We start from the raw sequence: 9,696 nt of genomic DNA, 5'->3' as shown, positions 1-9,696 counted from the left end.
TAATTCTTAAATAATATTGTCATTTATCATATTTATTAATTGAACCATACTAAGTATCATAATTAACAAATATGCCCCTAAAACTCTTTCTTTACAATTTCGCCCTTACTTAGTGAAAAATTCACAAATAGACATAGTCTAATTTGAGAATTATAATTGATTAATCAAAACCAATTATATGAGTCTTACAAGCAATATTATCTCAACTAGTGCGGGGACCATGGGTCTATATAACCGAGCTTCCAATAAGTAGATCACGAATTTATTACTAAAATTCACTAACTTATTAATTCTTTGTTGAATCCACACATAGAACTTAGAATTGCACTCTCAGTTATATAGAATGCTCTATATGTTCCACCATATAGATACATCATTAGTTATCCATTGTTATAATCCTAATTTGATCAATGATCCTCTATATGAATGATCTACACTGTAAAGGGATTAAATTACCGTTACACCCTACAATGTATTTATTCCTTAAAACACTTGACCCCGTATAAATGATATTTTAGCTTATGTGAAATGAGTGCTCCACCATTTATGTTCGTTTGGTCAAGCTCGAAGGAGATCATCCTTTGCTTACAATTCGCCAGATAGAAGCTATAGATTCCATGTTTATGATAGCGCTCCCACTCAATTGCACTACCGTGTTCCCAAAATGTACGTATCACCCTGACCTAAAAGTAGGCTTAACAAACAAATCAAAGAACACGAATAGCCTTTCAAGATTGAGCCTAATCATATCAGGATTAAGATCATTTGATCTAGGATCAACTAGGAGATATTGACTTGAATAGATATTACGGTAAGTTTAATAAATCTAAGTCAAAGTTCAATATCGGTCCCTTCCGATGCATACTCCATGCATCCAACCTGAGCTTTACTTTAACCAATGCTCTGGAAAGAACATAGCACTTCTCCAAATCCAAGTAAACTCTGTTGTAGATTATCATATCAGTAAAACCCTATGTCTGATAAATCTAGGAAACTTTATTCACATAGTCATGTTTACTTTCCAATGTGTTGACGGCACAATAAACAGGATCAAGTATGTAAAAAGGGTTTCAGATGAATTTATACATTATGTACATATAATCATGAAATAAATCATGTGAACCATGCAACATTAAATGTTATTTCTGATCTATATTAATAAGTAAATCTGATTATATTTAAATGAGTTTTATTTAGGGCATAAAACCCAACAATAACTTGCCTGTTTTCCTGAAACGTTTGATCCCCTTCATTGGAGGCAAGCATTCTAGCTTTTATTTTCTCAATTTCCTTGTTGGTCCGCTGCACTGACTCCGGACCTAGGTATTTCCTCTCCCCTGTCTCATCCCAGTGGATGGGAGATTCATACTTCCTACCGTATAACAGTTCATAGGGAGCCATCCCTATCGTATTCTGATAACTGTTGTTGTAAGAAAATTCTATCAACGGTAGATACTTATTCCAAGAGCCTTCGAAATCCATAACACAGGCTCGTAACATGTCCTCCAATATCTGAATTGTACTTTTGGACTGCCCATCTATCTGAGGATGGAATGCTGTACTGAATTTCAGTTTTGTACCCATTGCTCGTTGCAAACTCTGCCAAAACTTGGAGGTGAACTTTGGATCTCTATCCGAAACTATAAACTTCGGTACCCCGTGAAGTCTTACAATCTCTCTAACATACACTTCTGCCAACTGATCCACTGTAAAGGTTGTTCTAACGGCCAGAAAATGAGCAGATTTCGTGAATCGATCCTCCACTACCCAGATGGAATCAAATAAGCCCGTGGTTCTAGGTAACCCAACCACGAAATCCATCGTGATATCTTCCCACTTCAATTCAGGTAGGGTTAAAGGCTGCAACAACCCTGCTGGTTTCTGATGTTCAGCCTTAATCTACTGACAGGTGAGGCATCTCGATACGAATTCTACCAAATTCTTCTTCATACCGCTCCACAAGAAGTACGGTTTAAGATCTTGGTACATCTTAGTGGTGCCGGGATGCAGAGAATAAGGGGTAGAATGAGCCTCTTCAAAGATCTCATTCCTGAGTTCCACACTACTCGGAACACAAACCTTAGCTTTATACAAAAGTATGCCGTTGTCTGACACTGAGAAATCCCTGGATTTACCAGCCAAAACCTCATCTCTGATTTTCACTAACTCTGGATCAGTCATCTGAGCGGTTTTAATTCTTTCCAACAGATCAGATTGCAGCGTTAAGCTGTGAAGCTGACCTACCACAAACTCAATGCTGGATCTAACCATGTCCTCGGCTAACTGAGGTGAGATTTGAATCATGCTAGCTACCTGCCCGGGACCCTTCCTGCTCAGGGCATCGGCCACTACATTGGCCTTCCCAAGGTGATAGAGAATCTCACAGTCGTAATCTTTCACTAATTCCAACCAGCGCCTCTGTCTCATATTTAAATCTTTCTGAGTAAAGAAATACTTGAGACTTTTATGGTCGGTATAGATTTCACACCTTTCCCCGTAAAGGTAATGCCGCCAGATCTTCAATGCAAAAACCACTGCGGCCAACTCTAGATCATGAGTCGGGTATTGCTGTTCATAATCCTTTAACTGACGGGAGGCATAAGCGATAACCCGATCGGCTTGCATCAGCACACACCCCAGACCCTGTCTAGATGCATCGCAATAAACTACAAATTTCTCGTTGTCTGAAGGCAAAGCTAGCACTGGAGCGGTAATCAATCTCTGTTTCAGCTCCTGAAAACTAGCTTCGCACTTGTCTGACAAGACAAACCGCTTATTCTTCTTTGTAAGTTTGGTTAAGGGTGTTGAAATGTTAGAAAACCCTTCCACGAACCGACGATAATACCCGGCTAAACCCAAGAAGCTTCTAATTTCTGTCACTGTCTTCGGTCTCGGCCAATCCCTAACGGATTCTATTTTCCCGAGATCCACCTTGATCCCATCTTTGCTAACAATGTGCCCTAAGAAGGACACCTGAGATAGCCAGAATTCACATTTCTTGAATTTGGCATAAAGCTTGTGTTCCCGAAGCCGTTGCAATACCATCTGAAGATGTAACTTATGCTCCTCTTCTGATTGAGAGTACACAAGGATGTTGTCGATAAACAAGATAACACAGATATCGAGGAAATCCTTGAACACCCTATTCATCAAATCCATAAATGCTGCAGGGGCATTGGTGTTGGATATTATTTTACAAGGATCTTAGATCTACTCACAAGTATGTTTATTAACATCCTAAATATGAACTTTCTAAAACGATAAATTAAACACATATAAAGTTTAAGAAACCTTACATTGGGTGCAGCGGAATATAATGACTCCTTCCGTTCAGATCTCTAACCCTTGATTCCTTTCTGTAGCAGAGTATTATCAAGATCTGAACCTGGATCTTCTTCTCTGAATCCTTGATGCTGAATCTCCTTTGCTGTTGATCTTTCTTCACGATCTTCCTCACTATGATTGAGGTATTGCTTGATGTGTGTGGGCACTACTCTAATCACTAAGAGAGGTTTGAAATATAGAGGAAGAATAGAGAGAGAGAGTGGCGGCTAGAGAAGAGAGTGGAGGCTCAGGTTTTTCTGATTCAGAAAGTGTAATTTTCCTGAAGCCTTCACTATCTATTTATAGCATTCCACTAGGGTTAGATTTGAATTATATGGCATTAAAATAATGAAAAAATCATTTAAAAAAGATAACATAGGTGGCCGGCCCTGGCTAGGTGGACTGGGCCTTGATTTTTGCAATTTTGCAATTTTACCACCTTTTGAATCTGATTTTCTCAAAAATGCCAATTTCCTAATTCAATCATTTAAATGCCAATTCCAACTATTTAATAACTATAAATAATTATTAAATAATATTGTCATTTATCATATTTATTAATTGAACCATACAAAGTATCATAATTAACAAATATGCCCCTATTATCTCATTCTTTACAATTTCGCCCTTACTTAGTGAAAATTTCACAAATAGACATAGTCTAATTCGTGAATTATAATTGATTAATCAAAACCAATTACATGAGTCTTACAAGCAATATTATCTCAACTAGTGGGGGGACCATGGGTCTATATAACTGAGCTTCCAATAAGTAGATCAAGAATTTAGCACTAAAATTCACTAACTTATTAATTCTTCGTTGAATCCACGCATAGAACTTAGAATTGCACTCTCAGTATATAGAATGTTCTATATGTTCCACCATATAGACACATCATTAGTTATCCATTGTTATAATCCTAATGTGATCAATGATCCTCTATATGAATGATCTACACAGTAAAGGGATTAAATTACCGTAACACCCTACTATGTATTTTATCCTTAAAACACTTGACCCCTTATAAATGATATTTCAGCTTATGTGAAATGAGATCTCTACCATTTATTTTCGTTTGGTCAAGCTCGAAGGAAATCATCCTTTGCTTACTATTTGTCAGATAGAAGCTATAGATTACATGTTTATGCTAGCGCTCCCACTCAATTGCACTACCGTGTTCCCAAAAGGTATGTATCACCCTGGCCTAAAAGTAGGCTTAACTAACAATTCAAAGGAACACAAATAGCCTTTCAAGATTGAGCCTAATCATAACAGGATTAAGATCATTTGATCTAGGATCAACTTGGCGATATTGACTTGAATAGATTTTACGGTAAGTTTAATTAAATCTAAATCAAAGTTCAATATCGGTCCCTTCCGATGCATACTCCATGCATCCAACCTGAGCTTTACTTTAACCAATGTTCTGGAAAGAACATAGTATTTCTCCAAATACAAGTCAACTCTTGTTGTAGATTATCATATCAGTAAAACCCTGTGTCTGATAAATCTAGGAAACTTTATTCACATAGTCATGTCTACTTTCCAATGTGGTGACAGCACAATAAACATGATCAAGTATGTGAAAAGGGTTTAAGATGAATTTATAAATCAAATAGACAAGCTATTGATAAAGTGAACCAAAACATACACAAATGAATGAAAAATACTTCTGTTTCTTTATTGATGTTGAATAAAATAGATTACATTGAAATGGAGTTTTATTTAGGGCATAAAACCTAACAAACTCCCACTTGCACTAATATAAAACTAATTAGTACATATCAATTAATCCTAAATTCTGACGGTGCTTTTCAAAGGCTGTCACGGCCAAGACTTTGGTAAATGGATCAGCCAAGTTGTCCTCTGTGTCGACTTTCTCAACTAGTACATCCCCTCTTGCCATGTATTCTCTGATAATGTGATACTTCCTTTCAATGTGTTTGCTTCTCTTGTGGCTTCGAGGTTCTTTGCTGTTTGCTATTGCTCCATTGTTATCCCGGTTTTTAAGGCTTTTTATCTCGGTTTTCGCTAAAATGAAAACCGGGATGTATGCCAGTGGGATAAAAGGTATTTAAAAAACTGGGATAAAAGGGGTACTTTTTATCCCGGTTTTTTCATAATAACCGGGATAAAAAGTACCCATTTTATCCCGGTTTTTAGAAAGAAGTGGGATAAAATGGTACTTTTTATCCCACTTTTCATGAAAAAACTGGGATAAAATGTACTCTTTTATCCCACTTTTTATAAAAAAACTGGGATAAAAGGGTACATTTTATCCCAGTTTTTTTAAAAAAAAGTGGGATAAAAAGTCACCTTAATTTTGATCTCATTTTGCAAATGTATTGGTTTTTTATTTTTTTCCTTTTAATTTTATTACATTTTATTTCATTCATTTTTTTTCAATAATAATAAATATAATTTTTATTTTTATAATTATATAGAGTATGTATAATAAAAAAATTAATTAAAAATGAATGATTAATATCATTTTTAATAACAACAATAATAATTTGTAAGTTCAATTTTAAATAACATTTTACATATTATGGATAAATCTCTAAAATACTCCACAATGTCTGAAAAAATACAATAAAAGACTACTATAATTAATTGTTATATATCAAGGGAAGCAATTGACTTAACCACTGTTATCGAATCAGTAAGAGATGATCGTCCTCAGAATATTGGGATAGGCCGCTAAACTGTCAAATTAAAAAAATAAAACTAATTAAGAAGATAGTACTTTTATATGTTTGTATTTATAGTAAAAATGAGTATTTACTTACTTTTTCTTTTATGGCTGTAATAGGAGTTAAATGTTGAAGCATATCACGAACATAGCGTATTGCACCTCTTCGATATGGGATTTCAACTTCCCCTTGAATAACTTGTGTGATTTGAACCCGTGCATAATCATTTGAAATTATGTCACCATGATATGAAAAGAAACCAACCGCCTCAATTATGACACCCTCAGCCACAACATTGTCAATGTTATCCGAACATAATTTTACACATTGACTTACATCCTCATAGACCATTGGTTGTTCTTGATGTTCATAGTTGTCAATCGGTTCTTGGTAATAAAATATTAAAAAACATGTTCATTTAAGAATCCTAAAAAAAATTCGCCAAAGTTTTCCCTATTTCTACAACATTTCCAAATTTAATAACTATCTAATAATGCACACAAGTAATTAAATCGGATAACAAGAAAAAATAATCACAAAAGCATTTAACAATATAATAATTGCCACCCATCCAACCGCAGTATATTTATATCGCAGAACATACTTCACTACGGATGAATATCTAATATATTCAAACTCCTCTAATAGCTTTATAATTAGTAAAAATTTGTTGGTCAATAATGTACCTTTAGCTAGTAATCAATAATCACCAATATTTTGATTCATTTTCTAATAACAATCCACAACCAACATTAATTAATGTAATTTAAAAAATGTTCAAATTAAAATCATTGTTTCAATTGCTTTGATATTGCATTGAACAAAAAATAATAATTATGAATTTAGACAGGAAAATGAAATGAAACAAATTTAATACTTTTTCTGAATCCTAGGTCCAATAATCCAAAGAGAAATTAGTTAAAACAAAGAAAATATATATATATATAATTAATTATGTATATGATAATGAAATAGACAAGCCACCATCCCAAAGACAAGTTTGTACAGCAAGAGCCTCTTTTTTTGTTGTCTCTATCTATGTCTCCCTTTTATCCTAAACAACATTACTTGCAAAATAACTTAAACATTACATCTCACAACACAATCTCTGTTCAAAACTAACTTAAAAGATTCATTCTTAAAAGATTATCTTTCTCAAAATAATTTCAGTAGCAAAGTGAAAAATGGTCTTTGAGGAGTAAAATTTAAACAAATAATACCTCAAATTTACAACCACATGCTGTAATTAGAAAAAGTTTCCAATTCATTAAATTAAAAGAGACCATAACAACGTTATATGGAGAAGACGAAGAGCAAAAGATCACCATTTAACAACGAAATTTTATTTTATGCAGCATATAACAGTTGTTGTAATGCTAGTGAGGTAACTCAACTATAATTTGTTTTTAGAAACTATTTGGCAAAATAAAGTATTTTACAGCAATGAGACTAAAGTAAACACTCGCAAAAGAACTAGAAAATACCTCTTTTACTCAATTTTGTAAAAGTGCATAGGACTCTAATGGTTGGCACGATAGGGATAGCAACCTAAGGCAGGGGAAAGAAAGTCATAATTAACACTCAAATAGAGAAATAAAAAATAATTGTTCTTGAGAGAACTATCACTATGAAATACTAAAAAATAATTTTTTATATACTATCAAGATATAATTAAACCGTGTCTCAAGTAATAGAAAATCAGTCCCTACACCGTTACTAGAGAAGCTCACTGTCATAAGACAATGCTTAGCACATTCAAGTGTAACAGAAGATCCAAACATCAAAAGACCAAATGAATTTTTAAAATCATGCGAGTCAAATTACCAATTAAATTTCAGCCATTTTAAAATGCTGGAACTACATGGCTAACACCTGCAGATTTCAGCATGAACGCTACAAGTGACATGAACTAACCAAGAAAAAAACAACGACACGACAAACCTTCTATTTAATAAAAAGAATTTGGTTTTATGTGCTTAAAATAAAATAATGAATTCACAAAAAATAAAAATAACTACATGATTGATCTTTTTACTCTAAGTTAATTAAGCTTGAAAGTATATTTCAATGCTTAATTGACACATCAATGGTCTACTAAAACTTAGAAATAGGTACTGAAAATTTGAACTTAAGAGATGAGAAGAAACAGCCACCAAGCTTTAAAAACTCACATTGTTTTCTTTCAAGACATAGCTTTGCACAGGCTCCTTTCCTTCTAAGCATGAAGTTGCTTGACCCTAACCTTAAAGCTCAAATTAATGGAGTTTAAAGTGAGTTTGAAACTCAAAATAAAATAGAAGAAGAACTCTAAGATATTCAATGGCAGGAGAAGGAAAAAGAGGAGCACAAACATACCATGGCTTTTGATGCTTGAAACCTAGTTTTCCCAAGGTGCATCCATGGAGAGGAAAGAAGATTTATAATTGAAAAAGACCATTATTAGTCAATACAGTAAATCATTAGTGATACAACTAAAAAATTAGAAATGCTTCACATAAACTCTTTCACATTTCCACCCAGCCCCAACCAGAAAAAAAAATGGTGGAAAAAATGCAAAACAGGGAAAAAAGAATAAAGAAAAAAGTATACCTTTAATAGTTTTATGAAGTGCTTCGACGGATTTGGACGAATCTGGAATAGATGATCGAGTCTCATGGGATTTGGGTAAGGGTTTCTGGGTTTGGGCGAGATGGTTAGGTTGTCGAGGTTGTACTGGTATGAGTACTACTGTGATTTTAGGGATGACTTTTTATCCCGGTTTTTAACTAATAACCGGGATAAAAGGTTCCCCTAAAAAAAATTAATCCCTGTTTGGCAAACCCATAAAAATCGAATCTTGAACTTATTTTTTTGCCTTTAATATTTTTTTTTTAACATTCTACCAAACAAAGCCCTTGTCTAAAAAAATATTTGCTACATATTTGAGGTGTCAAATCTAAAAGTGGGATAAAAAGTCTCAATATATCTTTTATCCCATTTTTTATTTTTGTTAAGTAAAAAAATGGGATAAAATGTCCCTTTTCTTGTAGTGAACTCCTATGCTGGTGAAGAACTTTCTTAGCCAGACAAGTTCTTTAGCAGCTTCGGCTGCTGCTATGTATTGAGCTTCCATAGTTGAGTCCGATATCGAGGTTTGTTTAGCACTTCTCCAAACCACCGCTCCACCCCCAAGAGTAAACACCATCCCAGATGTGGATTTCCTGTCTTCAAGACTTGCCTGGAAATCTGAATCAGTGTAGCCTATGGGATTTAAAGCACCACCCTTGTAGACTAACACAAAATTCCTTGTACTCTTTAAGTATTTCAGAATATACTTAACTGCATTCCAATGTTCTTGTCCTGGATTAGACTGATACCTGCTCACAATTCCAACAGCATAACAGATGTCAGGTCTAGTGCACAACATTGCATACATTAGACTTCCAACTGCAGAGGCATAGGGAATATTTGCCATGTCCTCTATCTCTTGAGGATCAGTCGGTGACTGTTCCTTAGATAGACGAATACCGAATCTAGAGGGCATGTTTGCCCCATTGGCATTGTTCATGAAGAATCTCTCGTTTGAGAGAGAGCAAGAGATCTGTTCTTCCGGTTTCTGATAATCTGAATACCAAGAACATAGGCTGCTTCACCCAAATCTTTCATTTCGAATTGAGTGTTGAGCCATTCCTTAATGTG

General features: G+C 34.4%; 1 long non-coding RNA gene across 1 annotated transcript; it reads right to left on the bottom strand.

The window, feature by feature from the left end:
* Nucleotides 1-5,773: 5,773 nt before the first annotated feature.
* On the bottom strand, nt 5,774-8,985 carry LOC133033432 (uncharacterized). Its single transcript, XR_009685595.1, has 5 exons — nt 8,608-8,985; nt 8,374-8,395; nt 8,190-8,260; nt 6,115-6,404; nt 5,774-6,030 (listed from the first exon to the last, which is right to left on the bottom strand). It is a non-coding gene; the product is annotated as an uncharacterized LOC133033432 (long non-coding RNA).
* Nucleotides 8,986-9,696: the final 711 nt, after the last annotated feature.

Source organism: Cannabis sativa, unplaced genomic scaffold (assembly GCF_029168945.1).
Source record: "Cannabis sativa cultivar Pink pepper isolate KNU-18-1 unplaced genomic scaffold, ASM2916894v1 Contig7, whole genome shotgun sequence".
Lineage (NCBI taxonomy): Eukaryota > Viridiplantae > Streptophyta > Magnoliopsida > Rosales > Cannabaceae > Cannabis > Cannabis sativa.
The sequence above is the reverse complement of the archived record's forward strand: the minus strand, read 5'-3'. Positions and strand labels throughout refer to the sequence as shown.